Raw genomic sequence first — 22201 nt, forward strand, 5'->3', positions numbered from 1 at the left:
ATCAGAGTGTCCCAATCCTAAAAGAAAAGAAGGTGACGTGAACCTCACCCAAGCACAAGAAGAAGAAACAACGTTGCTCTTGACAGTACATGGAGAAAAGAAAGAAGAAATGGTGTTGTTAAATGAAGACAAGGTGTTTCCAGCACTAAACAGGAACGAGAAGGACACATGGTATCTAGACAATGGAGCTAGTAACAATATGACGGGTGTGTGAGATTACTTCGTAGAGCTGGATGAAAACATAACGGGTCAAGTAAAGTTTACAGACGGATCCAAAGTCCAAATCAAAGGTAAGGGAACCATCTTGCTAGACTTCAAGAACAAGGAGCAATTAGTCATCGCGAAAGTTTACCACATTCCAGATCTTCGCAGCAATATTTTGAGTCTAGGGCAGATGACGGAAGAAGGATATGGAATAGAGATGAAGCAAGAGTTCTTGAAGATGCATGATAAGTACACTAGGCTTGTGATGAAGGTACATCGTTCGAAAAACCGCTTATACAAAATTGTACTTCATACTACCCAACCAGTTTGCCTTCACACAAAGATAGACGACACAACCTGGTTATGGCATGCACGCTTACTGCATGTTAATTTTCGCCTGTCCATGGTGGAAAAAGGCTTGGTGCGAAGAGTACCAAAGGTATGTCACCCTGCTCAAGTATGTGAAGGGTGTTTAGTAGCCAAACAGACCCGACAACCATTCCCACAAAAAGCACAATGGCAGGCCAGTACTCCTTTAGAACTCGTACATGCTGACCTTTGTGGGCCCATAACACCACAAACAATAGCAGGCAACCAATACTTCCTCCTTCTCGTTAATGACCACAGTAGGTTCATGTGGGTGTATATGTTTAAGCAAAAGAGTGAAGCATTTGAAACATTTAAGAGGTTCAGAACACAGGTTGAAACCCAAACTGAGTACAAGCTGAAGGGGTTACGCACTGATCGTGGAGGAGAGTTCACATCATGGGAATTCAATGAATATTGTAGTAAGGAGGGAATAAGCTGACAATTGACAGCTCCATATTCCCCTCAGCAAAACGGAGTAGTGGAGCGTCGGAATGGAACCATTCTTGGGGTCACACGATCATTGTTGAAGGCGATGGAAGTTCCAGAAGCACTATGGGGAGAAGTGGTACGTCATGCAGTCGAGATCCTTAATCGAGTCCCGACAAAAACTGTAAAAGACATGACTCCCTATGAAGCTTTATACGGGTAGAAGCCAACACTTGAGCATTTTAGGGTTTTTGGTTGTGTAGCCCAGGCAAAAAGACCAGCAAACAAACTCACTAAGTTAAGCGATCGTAGTGTGGCATTGGTATATCTTGGTAATGAACCAGGAAGCAAGGCGTTTCGTTTGTACAACCCAAGTGAAAAACGAAAGTATGTGGCTAGGGATGTTATTTTCGATGAAAAAGCAAAGTGGAAGTGGGCCGGAGTCCAAAATGAAGCATAGGTATTTCGATAAGAATGGAATAGGTTCCCAAGTGAAGTGTCACATGATGCAGGAAACGATGATCAATCCCAATATCAAGGAGCCCAATATGAGGAAGGAAGCCCTATTCCTCATTCTGATCTGTCAACCCCACCGACGTCACCACAAAACTCCACAGTAAAATCATACAACAACGGAGGCAGTCCGTCTTCTCAAGGAACAAATACAACAATGTCATCAGACTCTACGATCGACATATGATGATACACCGGTTCGGGGATTTCGCACCTTGGAAGATATACTTAGTCATTGCCAGCCACTTGAAGACGAAATGGAGGAGCTCATGTTTGATGGGGAAGAACCTTCAACGTATGAAGACGCAGCGGGTGAACAAGAGTGGCAAAGTGAAATGGAGAGAGAACTGGATTCAATTAAAAGTAATGATACATGGAAGCTGACGAATCTTCCCAAAGGGAAAAAACCAATTGGACTGAAGTGGGTTTTTAAACAAATGAAAGACGCTGAAGGAAAGATCATCAAACACAAAGCCATGTTAGTCGCAAAAGGGTATGTGCAACAAAAGGGTGTCGACTTTGAAGAAGCATTTGCACCGGTGAGCAGAATGGAAACTATTCGGGTTATTTTCACATTAGCAGCAAACGAGGGATGGAAAGTTCATTATATGGACGTGAAGTCCGCTTTCTTGAATGGAGTGTTACAGGAAGAGGTGTATGTCTTGCAACCTGATGGCTTTATTGTTAAAGGGAAAGAGCACATGGTGTACAGGTCAAACAAGGCTCTCTACGGGTTGCGACAAGCCCCAAGAGCTTGGAATGCTCGACTTGATAAAACACTCAAGGATATGGGATTTCAGCGATGCCCACAGGAATACACGGTGTAGAAGATTCAGAAGCCAAACCTGACACTAATGGTTGGAGTTTATGTGGATGATTTGATCGTGACTGGTACAAGTGATGAGCTGATAGATGCTTTCAAGAAACAGATGAAAAAAGGTGTTTAACATGAGCGATCTAGGTACTTTATCCTATTACCTTGGGATAGAAGTCCTACAAACAGAAAGCTGCATCACACTAAGTCAAGTGGGGTATGCAGAAAAGATAATAGGCGAGTGCAATCCCACACAGTATTCCATGGAGCAAAGATCATGCCTAACAAAAGATGTGGATGGAGCACCAGTTTAACGCCACTGAGTACAGACGTATCATTGGAAGTTTATGTTACCTGACCCATAGAAGACCTGATCTAAGCTACTCAGTTGGTGTGGCTAGCAGGTATATGGAGGCACCAAAGGAGAGCCACTTCAAGGTAGTAAAGCAAATACTAAGGTATATTAAAGGTACAAAGAACTATGGGCTGGTGTACAAAAAAGGTGCAGACAGAAAGCTAGTTGGGTACAGTGATAGTAGCCATGGAATGGATTTAGATGACAGGAATGGTACAACGGGAACAATCTTCTATTTTTCCGGAAAGCCTATCACATGGTCTTCACAAAAACAACGTACAGTGGCGTTATCCACCTGCCAGGCAGAATTCATGGCAGCTGCAGAAGCTGCATGTCAAGCCTTATGGTTGAGGAGTTTAATGAGAGACTTAACAGGTTGGAAAGAAGAAGCTGTTAAGCTCTATGTGGACAATAAATCTGCTATAGCTCTCATGTAAAATCCCGTTTCCATGGTAGAAGTAAGCATATCGACACCAGATATCACTTTACTCGAGATTGTGTTGAGAAGGAGATTGAAGTGGAGCATGTAAGTTGAAAAGAACAAAGGGCGGACCATTTAATAAAAGCTTTACCACGGGTGAAGTTCATGGAAATGAGAGACATGTTGGGAGTTGAAAGTATTGCAGGTTGAGCTCAGAATTAAGGGGGAGATGTGTTAGAATAATTCTGAAGTAGCCGTTGAAGAGTTTAAAATAAAGTTGAACTGGTCAGTAGAGGACCCGGTCGTTAGGAGAATAAAGTGGCATGATGCCATTCTTGTAGAAGCACATGCAGTAGTAGCATGAAAGTCGCGTATCTGTTATCTGTTTTAGTATTTAAACCTTCCTTGTAATTGTTCTTTTTATCCGTTTTTAATTCAATAAGAACCAGTGGGTTTCGTAAAACTACTCTCCATCTTTACTGTGTGTATCACTTGTGGTGTGAACTTGTTGATCCAACAGGGACTGGTCAGCAACAGTGTTGAACCACCGCTGTAGAGCCACAGACCACCGCAACCCCACCGTGAACCACCTGTTGTCTCTACCTTTAGACCACCTCCTCATGATCAGAAATTGTCCCAACACCACATCATTAAATTCTGCTTCCTACATCTTCTCCCTCTCGCCTGAATCCGCTTGAAACAGAGGAGAAAACAGGCAAACTCGTCGACCGCCACCCATAGCCGACGGAGGCGGTCTCTCTGCCTCCCCTTTCGTAACCCATCACCACCAAACACTGCCATCGCTGCTGTTTCCGCATGACTCCTCGTCGAACTCGCCGGAACAGCAAGAAAATGAGATAGTTGGAGCTACTGTAGACCTCCATTGCAGCCCACCACCATCATCAACGATTGCCACCATCGCCGACGCCATCCTCGCCCTGATGCGGTCGGTAAGCCATCTTCACCTTTTTCATTTCATTTCCAAGTGCCCGATGTCGATCATACAGCCGAAAGCCAGGAGACCTAACGGTCGGGTCTTGTTTCAAGTTGTATGTTTGTAAGACTGTAACGCGATGGAGAAGACGAACTGTCAAAACTTAATTCCATTTTAATTAAATGCAACCCTAGAGATATAGGACATATCCACTTTTGACCCCTCAATGAAATAAATCAGTCATTAAGCCCAAACTTCCTGTGGATTTATCTAGATTTAGTCCCTCGACCATAAACCCTAACAAATTAAGTCCCGAAACTCAAATAAGTTTGAAATATGCTCATTTAGCACCTTGTTTTGAGAATAATTTGCAAAATCAGTCCATGGAGTATATTTTGGCAAAATCAACCCCTAGAGTTTATTTACTTTATCAAATACCACCCAATACTTAATAATTAATACCAAAACTACCATTCTGTTTATTAGGAAATATAAATATACTCGGTGGTTCGTTTAAAAAACGAGGAACGTTACGAAACGACTTTCACGAAAAATTTCACCATCGAGATTCGTTCACGCTTCAAGGGTGAGTATGTACGGCCCCTTTTTAATATTTTTACGTTTTGGGGGAGAATACATGTGCTATATATATTTATTGATCTTGACAAACACTTACCGATTTCAAAACTAGTTTATAAATATTATTTTGTTAAATAATATTTCATTTACAAATAAACTAGTGATAAATATGTTTTATGTATATATGTTACATTTGTTTTTAAATAATACAACCAGTCGATATAACATATGATTCTGCATACAAAATATTATGATTTTATGACAAAATATGTTATAAAACTTATGTCATAAAAAGCTACCACCTTTGTAGTATTTCAAGTTCACATCAATCATACATATACGAGTTATCAAACTCTTATCTTGAAAACATTTATGTACTTGTGTACACTACCATGGGATTTACCACTTATTCGAACGAGTATTATACACTTTTTTGGATTTTCTTCTCAAGCATACTCGGGTGTTCATGACAAACTCTAGTTAAGGGCCTTATGAGTGAGAAATTATTCATTATCCTAAGTGCAAAAATACTTAGAAGACCCACAACACTATAACCGTTAATGGTCGGAGCTGAGATACGTATGTATAGATCTATACGGGTTGACAACCCCACCTGAAGTTTCTACCTACAACCTCGACCGATCAATCGAAGCGGATGATAAATATCTTATACAATTTTTATGATGTCCAATGAAGCATCGTAGGGGTTAGTACAATCATCTAGTTCGGTTGAAGGACTCACTATAAGCATTAACTAGATCTCATAATCTAGAAACCACGGATCCAGTTTCTTTAATTACCAAACATTTTGAGTATGGATTTAATCACGGTTCTCTGAGTACCAAACATTTTGAGTATGGACTTACTCACTGTTCTCTAATCACCAAACATTTTGATTATAGATTTACCCACAGTTTCTCTGATTACTAAATATTTTAAGTAGGGATTTAGTCACGGTTTCTCTAAGTACCAAACATTTTGAGTATGGATTTACTCACGGTTCTCTAATCACCAAACATTTTGATTATAGATTTACCCACAGTTTCTCTAATTACTAAATATTTTGAGTAAGGATTTACTCACAGTTTCTCTGATTACCAAACATTTTGGGTATGGATTTACTCACGTTTTCTCTGATTACCAAACATTTTGAGCATGTATTTACTCACGGTTTCTCTGATTACTAAACATTTTGGGTATGGATTTACACATGATTTCTCTATTATTAAAAATTTTAAGTATGGATTTACTTATGATTTCTCTGTCTATCAAATATTTTAAGTATGAATTTACTTATAATTTCTCTTTTATCAAACATTTTCAAACATTGTTTAAACTACAAAAGGAAATCTTTTTAGTCTTTTAAAGTATCATTATTGCGGTTAGCAGAAAACCTATAAACTCTCACCAACCTTGTGTGGACCCTCAAAACTACATGTATTCTTAGGATATCACCAAACGAGCTTTTCAGTCAGAAGATTAATCATGGATTTCAGGCGACCTAGTTTTATCTAGCTTTTGTTATATTGGCCTATCTGTTAAGGCAAATTTATGAATTTATTATTATTATGAACCTTGTATTCAAACCTTAAAGTGTAATGTAACTGTTATGTTTTTATTGTTGTAACTTGTGATGTATATTCAATTTGCTTGTGATCCATGAACTAAGTTGCACAGTCTGACGTATTCTGCCGCCTCACATTTACTCCTTATGGTATTCGAATTCCTCATTTGCTTCACATCATTAATCACCTATAGCTTCTATCTAAAATTTGCCATTCATGTGTCCTTCGACATTATTGTTCGAGTATTAGAATCTTCCATTCAAAACTTGGTTAGTTTCATTTCTCAAGTATCATCATACTTTACTGTTGGATTAAGGTAACTAAGATCATAACTAAATTGGTATATTCTTGTAATTGGAAGCAATGTCCTTTTTGGGTTGCCCTCATAACTAGTACTTGGTTATAATGACAATTAAGAGCGAGGATAATTTATTAGATTATTATATGATTAATAAACTAATTGGAAGTTATGAGGAAATGATTTGTTGTTATATTATATGACTAATATATTGATTGGAAATAGATGGTGGATTTGTTAATTTATTATGTGATAAATAAATTAATATGAGATCCTTTGTTAAATAACTGATTTGTTAATTTATATGATTGATAAATTAATATGAAATTGATTAGAATTTATTAATTGTTAATCATAATGAATCTGGAATTAATTGGAATTAATTAAAGGTGCAAGGGGTAAATTGTAATTGCTCAATAGTTAAACAAAAGAGACAATTTTAGAACCATCCAAGGGGGACGGTTTTGGGAGCCTCCTTGGGGCTCCCAGAAGCCTCTTGAATGCATATAAGGAAATGATTTGGATTGGGATTAAATCCATTCAAATCTTGTTTTGTCCCTAAGTTACCTAAACTATAAATAGGACCCTTGGGGCACTTAATTTCGTTCATGCACTTCCCATAAATGTTAGGAACGGAATTTTCTTCTCTTGCTCTCTCCTCAATTGTCTTTTAGTTCTACGGTTTGGGTGTGAGCCATTAGAGGCATCATCCTTATGGTGCTAGCTTTCTAAGCTCTTCAAAGAAAAAATTGAAGTGATTTGTTTACTACAACAAAGAAAATATATGTAACCCTAATTCTTCTATTATATTTTAATTATTAGGGTTCATCTAGATTTTTTTTTTGTTCTTAGTGTGTTGCATTCAAAGTGTATGACATAGATCCTTTAGGTTGCATGTGCCCTTAAGTGTTAAGTGAAATTCCACAAGCACATTAGTTTTGTAACCTATAAAATCCATCATTTACTTCTTTCTATTCCTTGTCCATTCCTCCTGAATACATGTGGCAATCGTCAAAATTCGAGTCAGTTCTAAACTTGACTAAGCTTAGTTGCCCGTACAGGTACGAAACATACTAGACTTAGTAACTAGAAGCTAAGTTATAACCTACTAGAAACTTGGAAACAAGTAGAATCGAAGGATAGTACGCTTAGATTTCACATTGATATGTGAATGCTACAACTACTTTAACTGTAACCACTATCAAATTCGTGTCATTCCTTGACTCGAGCATTTTTGTATATTCATATTGACACATGATGCACTTGACCTAGTATTAGAAATTAGGTTCGAGTCTCATAGGAACTTAAGTTAAAGTTGAAACTATGACTAGTATACTTGATTCTTCAATATCACTTGAATCTCCGAATCACTACATAGAAATGCCAATAAAACGATAAAAAAATAAATTACAAACATTATTTCTAATCTGAATAAGAGTTAGGAAACCCAAAAATAATTTGAAGTCTCAAAGATTCAATTTATTTTGATATTCAAAGATTTATTAAATCTCAAAACCCTAAAAGCCCTAAAAACCTAAAGTTATAAACTTTCACCTCAAAAATTCTATAAAAATAATAATGAACCTTTCAATATCAATTTAAAAGAATAAAAAATTAGGAAAATATAACCAAGGAAATAAATTTTAGGTCATTACCAATTACCCTTAATTTATAAGCCAAAAATCAAGGTTTTATGAATAAAAACTAAATTAAAGTGCACCTTTTATAAAAATTTGATATTTTTATAAAGAATTTGAATTTTATAAAAATGGAAGAGAGGGAAACCCTCTCTCCTCTCTCTTCAATTTGGCCTCCACCTCCCTAGAAAGGCTCTTCTACAAAAATCTCAATCATTCTCTCTTCTCCTACACTCCATCTTCCTCTTTCACTCTCTCTCTCACTCCAACTCTTGCACCCCTCCATTTCTCTCTTCCTCTCTCTCAAAACCACGAAGTTTTCCAAAAATAATAAGGCCAAGAACACTCATGTTACTCAAAATCTTCATCATCTAGTCGTGTTTCTTAAGGTATACCACGATTTTCCTTCATTTTCCTTCAAGTTTTAATGCATTTCAGTTTTGATGATGTTGGTGGTAGGATTTCACCCAAAAGCAACATGCATGTTGCAAATGGTGAAATCCCATGACCCAAACCTACGTCAAAATCAAAATAATCCACTTTTATACTAGTTTTGCTGGATAAATCATAATGTGAACCAATGTTTTCTTTCAAAAACGATTTTTAAACTTTTCAAACTCATTCATGGCCTTAAACCAACTTGCATGTGTTGATCTTCAAGAGAAAGATGCTTGATGTCCAAAGTATGTTGTTAAAAGGTTCAAACTCATGCATGAAGTGATTTAACTCCACCAAACTATCTAAAACTCATTTTTAATACGAATATGATTTTAACCAAAATCCCACCAACAAACTGAGAAGTTCTGGAGATTTTCAGAAAGTAAATTACTTTTCTCGAATTTGTATAATTAATGCAAGAAAATAGAGCAATAATTCAAATAAAATAAGTTTTATTGTCAATAAATTCTCGGAAAATTCTGATATCACTTATACACTGATTAAATATGTTTAATGAAGTTGCATGCATTTTTATAACTGTTTTTTGTTGATTTCGAATTTATTTTTGTTGAAGAGAAATAAATAGTAAAATAAAGTTATGAATGTCAAAAACCATATTTCATACTTGTCGCATCTTCTGGAGTCTATAAAAACCCCATGAAAAAATTTACAGATTTTTCCATGACAGTTTCTTTGTTTTTCTCGATTTAATGAATATTTAAGGGCTTAAATTGATGAAAAATAGCTACACTTATCCCAAAATTATGAAAGTTCATCAGAATATCTTATATTATATACTAATCATAAATAAAAAGTTTAGTGAATTTTAGCTACTTGTTAGTAATTTTTCACGAATTAATGCTTATTTAAGTGAATGAAACAATGAAAAATAGTTAAATTGTTTGAAAACCAACTTTGATATTTTTCCCAGATTAAGATTATATATGTTAAGTAATAGTATCACAAAAAGTTTAGAGAATTTTCTAAACTGTTTCCTTATTTATTTCGATTTTTGATATAATAAATACACAAAAATCATAAAATCACATTAATCTTTTTAAAATAAAAGATTTATATTTTTCCCAGATTATATATGATGAGTAGCAGTGTTACAAAAATTTTGGAGAATTTTATCAACTATTTTCTATTTTTCATGAATTTGTGTTGATTTGAGCAATTAAATAAAGGAAAAATAATTAACACATCAAATATTCAAGAAAGATTTTCTGGAAGACCTTCACAGTAGATGGAATGAAAATATAAAGTTTAAAGATTTTTGGAAACTATTTTGTAATATTTTGGGTTTTACTTAGTTAAAACACCTTTGAAAAAATTAAAATGCTTTATAATTAATAATACAAAAATCTGGAAAATACCACCTAACATTTGTCTTTGAACCACATGAGATATAAAATTCGAACAATTCAGAAAAATGTGTCACCAAGTAATTAAAACCCAATTCTTAGAATAAATTTGACATTTCTCTATATGTAGAAATTTGTATATTAGTATTTTATTGTTGACATAGAAACTCTGTAGAGTGTGTTGTTATCATAAGATCCCGGTAGTAAGACGTGTTAGTGTATCCTGAGACATCACTTGTAACTTTTAAAGCATTGTGAGTATTCATGCCTCCCCCTATTTTTGGTTTTTAAATGTTTTGGGTGGAAAAGAATGTCCTAAACTATTTATGTTCATTGTATTTATTTTGATTCATATAAACTTGGTTGCTATATTTTGCACGCATGTGTATGTTACTTTAATTCATGAGACCTGTATCGTGGTTAAGTCCCTGGAAACATTTGACACAACTTATTAACTCTTTTAAGCTGATAGTCATTATGGATAGCGCTATTAGGAGGTAGACAACTCCTCACTCGCACGATTCGCTTGAGTGCATTTTACCATATTTTATACACTATGTTTGCGATATACATAGTAATCAATAGGGCACGATTTGGTAACTAGGCTTGTGTTGTGAACTCATGAATGGAAACTTGATGCACATACGAATCTTATATCACATTTTAGCAACGAAACTTGTATACTCATGTTAGCAACGAAACTTGTATACTCATTTTAGAAATGAAACTTGTATACTCATTTTAGCAACAAAACTTGTATACTCATTTAGGGAACGAAACTTGTATACTCATTTTAGCAATGAAACTTGTATACTCATTTTAGCAACGAAACTTGTATACTCATTTTAGCAACGAAACTTGTATACTCATTTTAGCAACGAAACTTGTATACTTATTTTAGCAATGAAACTTGTATACTCATTTTGGCAATGAAACTTGTATACTTATTTTAGCATTCAAACTTGTATACTCATTTTAGCAACGAAACGTGTATACTCATTTTAGCAACGAAACTTATTTACTCATTTTTGCTACGAAAATTATTTAATCATTTTAGCAATGTACTTTTATATTTCGAAACTTCTATCAAAACTTTGATTACGATTCATGAAAGCAATGCTTTTGTAAACCTATGAACTCACCAATTATTTTATAGTTGACGCTCGTTTTACATGCTTTTTCAGTAAACATCTAGTAAGAGGCACCTAAGGACACATCACTTGTAGGACCATTCGCATGTGTGATTCTTTTTATACGTTGTAATTACTTTTAAAAGTTGTTCAAACTTAATGTAAATTTTAAAGCTTGCAATACTATGGTTGGTGTTGTCTTTTAACTTTTGCTATGAGACCCGTTGTACTGTCACGTCCCGTATTTCCACTTTAGCGGGGTGTGACAATACACAACATAATTTTATTTTTATATTTATTGATTTTCTCGTCCTTTAGTCATAGCCAAGTGACGCATAATATTCTGAGTCAAAGTTCAATCTTTTATGTTAATTCATAACAGAAGATCTCATCATCATAAGTCTACTTGCTCTTTTTCCGGTTGTCGAATCCAGATTAGCGGTAATACTCAAACCTTGTACCTAATTGTATGTGAGTGTGCTTGGATCACGTCATCAAGTTGCACAGATCGGAAGCTCTAAATAATGTATCATTGGTTCGTTTATATCACTCATAATTCCAAGAACCATAGGTTATTCTTACTCAGCCTCCAAAGGGTTGTGAACTCTTGTAACATCGCAATTATCACACTTTTGTATCCTTCTTATAATCTAACCGTTAAAATAAATCAGGGCATTTCTTTTAAGGTCCAAGTCACTCTATGATTCTTACACTATAGTAGTTTGTCTCTCTGGCTCAACCATTGAAATTTCAAAAATTTCCTTTACTTATCATTGTCTTCTTCCTTGATCGATCATAGGAAAACTCCTAGATATTGTTCTGTCATTATGAATTTATCACATTTGAAGTGTTATTCCTTCTTACACCCTCATCATGTTATCCGCGTAATCTTAACACTTTATCACAATGATACAACTTGTAAGTAAGGCTTACAAAGTTCCTCCCGTTAAACTATTCATCATGGTAGTCAAGTACCATAGGGTAAGGTACTCTCATGGACTTATCATCGTCACTTTTAGTTTCCATTTTTTTGTGTAATTTAAGATGGTCTTTATATTGTTTGAAATCTCTTAGGCTTAAGAAATACCCTCAGGTATTCACACTAAACTTCCTTATTTGTAGTGACTTCACTCACCAGTCTAATGCATTAGGTTAATGCACCATTGCTCGCATCTTACTAGTGTCTTGGTGTCACGACACCTTTTTTCCACAGTTATCATCACACTTGACACTTGATAACGTTGTCATCTAATCGCCAACTCCTTAGGGTTCCATGAGATCTTATTGAGTCAACAGTATTGTGTTCCTTCCCACGTTGTCACATTCGCGCTTACTTGTACTATCTTGCTTTCATCATCTTATGTCCATTTCCCCAAATACGTCATTGGGTCACTATAACATCCCAAAAATACGGATAAAAATGTTTTTAAATTCATTCAAATCATACGATACAATTGTCAAAATAGTCAAAGAGTATCATAATAAAATGTTATCAGAGTACAAATTCCCAAAATCTCTAAATGCGGAAACCATAGGGTGATGTTGATGGGTTTTAAGCATTACAGTATTCCGATGGTGCACATGCAACCCTAATTGCTTTGGATCTAAGTTTTCCTCTATTGAACATGCAAATACAAACTCCAAAGCAATAACCCTATGACTAGCATATACAATTTCGAATTCATGTATAAATCTAGGGTTGGAAGCTTACCTTACTTGTTATGTGGTAATAACAAGAACAATCCTTCTTGATCTTGACTTCTGAAAGCCTAGTGCCCCAAGTGGTACACCTCTAATGGAGTCACAAACACCCAATGCGAAGAATGACTTGGAGAGGGAAGGATTTTCGGCTAGGGTTCTCTTAGAATAACATAGGGCCGAAAATCCCATGGTAGAGGGTTCTATATATAGCTGTGGCTACTAGGGTTTTCAGGTGGAAACCCAAATACCTTGCTTAGGCAACAAGAATCCCATGAACTCCCTCTTTAGAGCCCTTGGACGAAATCTATTGGGCTTTCCAATAGGATTTCGTCCACTCCACTCTATGGAGTCCATCAGCCCAATTTTGCAACTATCAATGATTTGCAAAACAGTCCCTCAATTATTAATCAGTTCCTTTAATCCCAAAATTAATATCATATTAATTTCTGATTAACTACCAATTAAAAATATGCCTTCCAAATGATATATTAATTATATAATATATTAATAAAATCACTCTGAGCACCAATTTATTACTAATATAATAAATCCTACTCTTTCTCTCCACTTGTCATTCTATCAAGTTGCATGAGTGAAGGCAACCCAAAAGGACCATGCTACATATCAAAATCAAGTACATACCAATAATAGTTATTGGCTTAGACACTTAATCCAATAGTCTCCCACTTGGATAAGTCTAATTACTATTATTGTAAGTATGACTTCAGAATTTGACTAGCAATCCTAGCTTTCAAAAGCCGATGTCGAACTCTGATCTTGTCAGTAACGCGTCCTTTAGATAAGTGATAAAAAATTCCTCCATTCTACAAGATATTGTATGGACATGAGAAATAGATTCATAATCATTCTCTCTATCAATGTGTTGTTTCCCGATTTTCGATTTATGACGACTGACTTTAGACTCCAATTGAACACATCAACTTAGTCCAGTCTTGACCAAGCGCTTAGGGTGTCGTCACTAAATCATCGAGGGGCCCACATATATCGCTTTTATCCCATTTAGTGTGAAAGGAACGGATAAACTTCGACTCATATGCTTGCTTAATTTTCTCATCAAATCACACACAACAATACGTTTTATAACACCAAGTTACTGGTGCGTTTACGTATCATCAATGCGCAACCGACTTGTAAACTAAAACTCACATGTCTTTGTTTCAAGAATATATGATATTATCGTCTCATAATTACTTGTGATAAAATCCATGAAGTGATTCAGATGAGCGTCAGTTTAATCCAATACTCAAATCCTATTTCAGGAGTACTCATGAACACTGCAGCAAACTTGTACCGTGTCTAAGCACTTAGACAATCTACAGTCAAATTCATGACAGTCTTTCCTCAACACTTACTTCCAAAGTACGATCGACCATGGATGTTTGAATAATCTTATTACTCAGGAAGTAAAACATGCGAAGTGAAACACAAGAATAATCTAATTAACTATGGTCTCAAAACTTTTGAATATAAATAAAACATTTATTATTTAATCACCATGTTAATCAGACTTTATTCATTATATATTGTTTCCACTAATCAACTCAATACTTGAATTAAAAAAATAGTCATCCCATGCTCTTAGCAAGCATACTATGTTTATCTATGGTCCTTTCATTGTGAAATAGATAAATTGAACAAATTTTCAATGATGCTCATTTCACAATTCCAAATCCTTATCATAAGTGTAAGAATACCAAAATCTTGCCACTACTGGAATCTGTTAGATTCTAAACTCATGCAATAATCCTTTCGCAATGTCAAGGCACCAAAGTCACAAAGACTTTGCCAAAGATATTACAAAGCTTTCCACTGGAGAAAAACAACTCCATGGAGATGAAGTCTCACATTCAAAGTACATTCCTTTGAACATCATTCTTGCATTAACGTTCTAATCTTACACATAGATTTTTATGACAAACTCCCACTATGGAAACATTTCCATATACCCATATGATTATCATTTCTGAACAAGAGTTACCTCTTCTCAAAACATATCAATATGGTCCATCCATAATTATACTATACTTCCAACTGTCCACAAGCAACCAATCTTTGGTAAACCTCAGATTGTCATTGACAGTTGTTTAACAATTTTAGTCATATCTCGTTCTTGTCCTTTTTCCCTCTTCATGCCCTAGGCATTTGGAAAATTAGAACATATTAATATTATAGCATATGTAATCAATCATATATACCAAGTGTAAAGCCCGTGTTTCAAGGATAAGCATTAGTGGATGATGTAATAGTCTAGGTCAACTATTGTAACTCTTTTTTTGAAGTAATAAAGATGAATTACTTGAGTATTATGTGAATTATGTGAATTTATGTGCTTTATACTTATTTATAAATATATAATTAATAAAGGCTAAAACTAATCGTCAAAATTAAAGTGTGAGATAAACCCGATATCTTTACATAAAGTTGTAGTGGTCGAAACAAGGATTCCAGATATATAAAGAACGCCAAAATCCAAGTTATAACGAAGAAGTTATGGCATGTGGAAGTTTCGCGACAAAACCGGCACGGCACTGGGTGACGTAAATAGTGAATTTATGATGGAGGACTTTTTGGGCTTAGTAATCTAAACCAAAGTTGTAGTATACGTTAAACCGAGAGCGTCCATAAAAAGAATGCCCAAATCTGACTTCGTATGAGGAAGTTATGATTTTTTTAAGATTTGGCATAGCAGTGCACAGCCCGAAACTCGAATTTTAGATCAAGCAGTTTTTGGACGACACAATCTAAATGAGAATTGAAGATCTCATTATTATTAGCATAAAGATAAAAATACAAAGGAAAACAGACGTCGGATAAAGAAGTTATGAATTTTTAACGGACTTTTCCTGTCCTGTCCTGTTAAAAATATAATTGTAAAAATTAAATCAAAATTAGCCGACGGAGTCAAAACGAAAGTTATAGAGCCTGATCCCACCTACGCGTGGATATAAAGAACGTCAAAAATGGAACTCGTATGCGAAATTTATGATTTTTCTAAGTCGGGAATGAGTTGTGCGAAATCGGGTGACGTGGCGAAATCCTGGCCGTTGCTTCCTCCCCAAGGGTAGCCACCAGATGGTGACACGTGGCACATTACGCCCAGCGTAATTCTGAGTACGCTCAGCGTAATTTTTGAGTACGCTCAGCGTACTCGGCGCTGGCAGCCTATAAATAGAGGCGCAAATCACCCATTTTCTTCATACATTTTCTCAACCTCTCTTCCAAATACCCCTAAACTCTCTTCCCCTTTCCCTAGAACTTCCAAAGTGTTAGAAGGAAGCCCCAGAGCGCCCGACGGCTCCGACAAAAAGAGCTTTTCGGCTCAGAAGTTTTGCCCCGGCGAAGCCCGATTTTGCGAAAAACCCGCTTTAAATGAGATACGCATACCCTACCTTCAGTATAGCTTATGTTTAAATATAGTAATGTTATTAGAACCTTATAATAAATGTTTGGGCTATTATTATGGGTGATATAAGTGTCGTTATAATATATTTTTAACCACTCGAGGTACGGGGAATCCGGTTTGGAGGGCCGCTTTGGTTGTTGGATTCAGAAGTGCTATATGCCAAAATGATTCTGCCCTTCGGTGTTTCATGTCTGGCCCCTGTCTGTACATAGTGGATGAAGAGTATTGTTTAATGCTTATATAATAGTATTAATAGTTAGACTATTAATTAGTGTCGGTGAATATTAGACTAAACTCTAGTGGTAATAATACTAGGTTTTGTCAAAGGAAAAGTGTTTTGAGATAAACAAGTGTCGTCCGAGTGCGGAATCACCACCTTTACAGGTGAGTGCATAGTCCCTTTCATATTACACATAGATATGAAGTATTTTATATAAATTACGTGCTATGTGTGCATTTTTGTCTGAATACTTGCTGTCTATGCTGGATGAAAGATTTTTATACATGTTTTAAATTATTTAAACTGTATATATGTATTTTATATCTAAAAAATGTGTTGGGTAAAACATGGGTAGATGTAATAGTTGCTGTCTGATAAAATAAAAATAATGAGAGGCCTCGATGTTATTGATGATCCAGTCATCTAGCAGAGTATAGATGACGACCACGGACTATTCTAGACAGTCTAGTGGAACGCTAGCAGGCTCGCAACCTGTAGGTGTTTATTTGAACTGTGTGTGGTCACCAGCAGTATTCCATCCCCCTCATGGTTGCCTTATTTGACATGAACTGTTGAGGAACCCCCGAAGCATGTGTTGTCGCCCCGATGAAAATCCTTAGACTAGGTCCCTTGTGTTGGATGTTTTAGGGACGTAAAGTGAGGATAACGGGAACGGGTAATCGGGTTTGTTTGGTTTGATGAAGTTAATAAACTTATTTATTGTGGGTTGAAAACCTATGTGCTCACCAGGCTCCCAAGCCTGACCCACTAAGTTTCTTGTATTACAGGTAGTGGCGCATGAGCATAGTAGATGATGTTTGGATGAGGGATAAGGGATTATAAGCCTGTAGATATGAATAAATACAGTAAGGCTTGTATTGTATTGTTTATGCTTTTGATCTGTATCGAACATGACATCCCGAGGTTTTTAATGAAATACATTTCTCCGGAAATGCTTTGATAAATCTTTATCATATCTTTATTTTGGGAACAAATTCCGCAACACTTTTATTTAAAATGTTACTCTGATTTTCAAACAAAGCGTAAACAAAATCGGTCTTTTCTGGCCGTGAATATGGGGATGTCACAGTTGGTATCAGAGCATTAGTTTAAGCGAACTAGGAATTCGTAGGATTTCTAGACTTAAACTTAGAATGCTAAGCAATGATAGTGAGATGTGAGCACTAGCTTATTTTAGGAATTATGCCTAAAATGCTTTTATGTGCTAAATGCTTTGTGCCTGATATGCTGCTATTTGTTCGGATCTATGGTCTATTGCCGACCGGATCTGCAAACCTTATGTGTTTAGGATTCTAAGCGTACGACTACGATATTAGAACTAACATGTAAACGTTTCGGAGGGATAAGGATGATTTAAACGTCTATCCTAAATAAAGATCTAAATTCACCTTAATCAGTGTATAGATCAAAATGGCAAGAACCCGAAGTGGAGTCGGGAACACAAATGGAAACAGGAACCAACCGCCTCCAGTGATTGAGCAAATACCCGTTGTGGTAGCCGCTCCTGAGCCAATAACGATGACCAGAGTACAAGCGATGATCCAGATAATGTTGGATCGTCAAATGGAGGAAACAAGGTGATTGCTTCAATGGAACCAAGAGGAATTTACGGTGTCAGTTGAACAGCCCGAGCTGAATGACGGGCAGTCTGAGGAAGGGAACTACAGCAGGACCATAGGTCAAGCTGATCCACCAGTGTAGGAGGAACAACCAAGATGACGGAGTCGAGAGGAATGGATGCAAGTACAAAGATTTCTGACTTGCAATCCATCAACCTTCCATGGGAAGGAAGATCCGATCGGGGTTATGGATTGGATCTCGGAGATGGAGTTGGCTTTCATGACGTGGGGTTACAGAGGCAAACTACAGACCACATTTGCAGTACGCCAGTTCCGAGGAGGCACTGTTTGTTGGTGGAACACCCTAGGGAAGACTTTAAGCCCCAATGAGCCCCTGCAACGGACATGGGAAGAGTTTTTGGTGCAGTTCAAACGCAAGTACTGCTCGGCCCAAAACCTGCTCAAGCTATATGATGGGATTTTGAGCATTCTAACACTTCCTAAGTGTACATGCAACCCTAATAACCTTGAATCTATGTTTTCTCTATATACATGCAAATTTCTTTTTCAAGGTTATTTCCTAACTAGCATGGCATGGGGATTACATAAAACATAAAACCTAGTAGAAATACATACCTTGTTGTTGCTTGGATTCCTTCAAGACTTTGTGAGCCTAGCACCCCAAATGTTGTGCCTCAAATGCTTTACACAACACCACAAGACTTGGAATAATTTGAGAGAATACTTCTAGCACTCAAAATCGGTTATGCCCTCTCTAGTAACACTAGGTCACCATTTTGCTAGCCATAGGGTTTCTTTTATAGTGTTGTCACAATTAGGGTTTACACATGAATGCCCTTAATTGTTATGACTCTTGATTTCCCATGACCCATGGGTTTGTAACTCCCATGGACTATCCATGGAGCTCCATATGGTTATAACCAAACCCATAAACCATGGATCATTAATCCACCATAAAAGAATTGATGATTGTCATAATCAACCCTATATATTTAATTAGTCTCACTTTGATCACCAAATTAATACTAGATTAATACTTGATCAATACTAATTAAATAATACTATTATTAATATATTAGAACTTATAATATATTAATAATCATAAGTGCCTTATTCTCTCATCTAGTCTATCCAAGTATTGCAATGCCATGCAACCCAAATGGACCATGCCGGGTCGGGTCAAGTACATACCAAATAAAGTTATGGACTTAGACACTATATCCAACAGTCTCCCACTTGGATAAGTCTAATAACTATATTTGCAAATATGACTTCAAAATCCGACTAGCAATCGTAGCTCTTTCAAAGTCTCTCGGAACTGAGATGATGATGATACGCCATTTAAGATAAGTGATCATATAATCCTCTGTTCTCATGATACCAGCCGGACAAACACATGGAACATGGTCTTACTTATTGTCCAGCATTTGTTTCTCGATCTCTGATTTGTTTCGACATAGAACTAAATTGAACACATCAATTAGGTTCTGACCGGGCCCGGTACATAGGTCAAAACCAAATCATCGAGGGGCCCAGATATCGCTTCTATTTCTAGAAGGAACAGATAAACTTCGACTGATATGCTTGTACTAACTACTTGTTGAATTATTCACAAAGGCACGTTTTATGACATCGAGTTACCAATGCGTTTTCGTGCAATCAATGAATAACCAACTCATAGTCAACAACTCATATCTCTAGGTTTGAAGATTTATATGATATTACCATCTCACGATCACTCGAGATAAATTCCATGAAGTGATGCAAGTGAGCATGGGTTGGATCCAATACTCAGCCCTTATGAGTACTCATGAATGTTGTAGCAACCATTGCATTGTCCAAAGCACTTTTAGACAAATCATACAAGCCAAATTCATGACAGTCTTAAATCAATACTTACTTCCAAAGTTTGACTGACTGTGGATGGTTTGAATAATAACATAATTATTCTGGAAGTAAAAACATGCAAAATTGAAACATAGTAAACAATCAACACAAGATAGTAACACCTTACTCATAAATAAATAACAACTTTTATTTATCATCAAATGTCAATTACATTTTACAAGTTTCAGGAATCTAATTATTGAAACTAATATCCTCCTTCAGCCCAATGCGCCTCGCATGCTGTAAATGCTTAACCCTGCTCAGTCCCTTCGTGAGGGGATCTGCCGGATTCTCATCTGATGATACCCTCTTAGCCACGAGGAGTCCTTCTTCTATTCGATGTCTGATGAAATGGTATTTTCTGTCAATGTGCCTAGATCTCCCGTGATCTCTTGGTTCTTTTGCCAAAGCAACCGCACTTTCACTGTCACAGAAAATTTCCATTGGCTCCTTTATAGCTGGTACAACTCCAAGGTCTCCGATGAAGTTCTTTAGCCATATCGCCTCCTTAGCTGCTTCACTTGCTGCTATGTACTCTGATTCACAAGTAGAATCAGCTACTGTCTCCTGCTTGGAACTTTTCCAAGTAATTGCCCCTCCATTTAGGATAAAGACCCAGCCTGACTGAGAGCGGAAATTATCCCTATCAGTCTGGAAGCTAGCATCGCTATATCCTTCCACTCTCAAGTCATCACTGCCTCCGAGGGTAAGGACCCAATCCTTAGTCCTCCGCAGATACTTGAGAATGTTCTTTACCGCTGTCCAGTGTGCCTTGCCAGGGTTCCCTTGATATCTACTGACCATGCTCAAAGCAAAGGCCACATCAGGGCGAGTACAAGTCATAGCATACATGATCGAGCCCACAGCGGAAGTATATGGTATATGACTCATCTCAGCTATCTCAGCCTCTGTACTCGGACTCTGAGTCTTACTCAGCTTGGCATTACCCTGGATGGGTAATTCCCCTTTCTTGGATTCCTGCATACTGAACCTCTTCACTACCTTATCCAAGTAAGTACTTTGACTAAGTCCAATTAGTCTCTTACTCCTATCTCTCAATATCCTTATCCCTAGGATATAGGCAGCTTCTCCAAGGTCCTTCATAGCAAAACACTTCCCAAGCCAGGACTTAACCTCCTGCAAGGTTGGGACGTCGTTTCCTATGAGAAGTATGTCATCCACATACAACACCAAGAAGCTAACTATGCTCCCACTAGCCCTGACATACACACAAGACTCATCCTCACTCCTAGAAAAGCCAAACTCTTTGACTTTCTCATCAAAGCAAAGATTCCATCTGCGAGATGCTTGTTTCAATCCATAATTGGATTTATCAAGCTTACACACTCTATTAGGGTATCTTGTATCGACAAAACCCTCTGGTTGAGCCATGTAAACATCCTCAGCCAACTTTCCATTAAGGAAAGCGGTTTTGACATCCATTTGCCATATTTCATAATCATGAAATGCAGCTATGGCTAACAATACTCTAATAGACTTAATCTTAGCTACTGGTGAGAAGGTCTCATCATAGTCAACTCCCGGAGTTTGAGTAAAGCCCTTCGCAACCAGTCGCGCTTTGTAAGTATGTACCTTTCCATCCATGTCGGTCTTCTTCTTGAAGATCCATTTGCACCCAACTGTCTTACGACCTGGTACATTGTCAACCAAGTTCCAAACTTGATTGTCATACATGGACTGAATCTCGCTGTCCATAACCTCCTTCCATTTAGCAGACTCAGGGCCTGCCATGGCTTCCCTGTAATTATTAGGTTCATCCAAGTCTATTAGTGTACTATCACTAATAAATGTATCACCTTCAATGGTGATGTGATAACCATAATAAAAATCAGGTGTGTTCCTCACCCTAGTGGAACGTCTTGGAGGTACAGACTCATCTATCGGATCAACAGGAGTTTCCTCCTCAGGTTGGTCAATAGCATTTAAGGTTCCTTCACCACTTGACTCTTGAAGCTCTTCAAGGTCAATTTGCCTCCCACTGTCCCCTTGGCTTATGAATTCTCTCTCACGAAAGACTCCTCTTCTTGCTACAAAGACCACATTATCACTGGGTCTGTAGAAGAGGTAACCAAAGGATCTCTGTGGGTAGCCGATGAAAATACACCTCTCACTTCGAGGTTCAAGCTTATCATGAGTCTCACGCCTCACGAAAGCTTCACAACCCCAAATCTTGATGTTGTCCAAATTGGGAACTTTCCCAGTCCACATCTCGTGAGGTGTTTTGGCAACCTTTTTAGTAGGGACTAGATTAAGGATATGGGCGGCAGTCTCTAAGGCATACCCCCAGAAAGAGATTGGTA

The 22201-nt window shown here is 36.9% G+C and overlaps 1 pseudogene; it reads left to right on the forward strand.

Moving 5' to 3' along the window:
* The first annotated feature begins 2617 nt into the window (after positions 1 to 2617).
* On the forward strand, positions 2618 to 3118 carry LOC145131897 (secreted RxLR effector protein 161 pseudogene; annotated as a pseudogene).
* The last annotated feature ends 19083 nt before the right edge of the window (positions 3119 to 22201 follow it).

The sequence above is a fragment of the Lactuca virosa genome, chromosome 8 (genome assembly GCF_052849685.1).
Source record: "Lactuca virosa cultivar CGN04683 chromosome 8, Lactuca_virosa_CGN04683_v6, whole genome shotgun sequence".
NCBI lineage: Eukaryota > Viridiplantae > Streptophyta > Magnoliopsida > Asterales > Asteraceae > Lactuca > Lactuca virosa.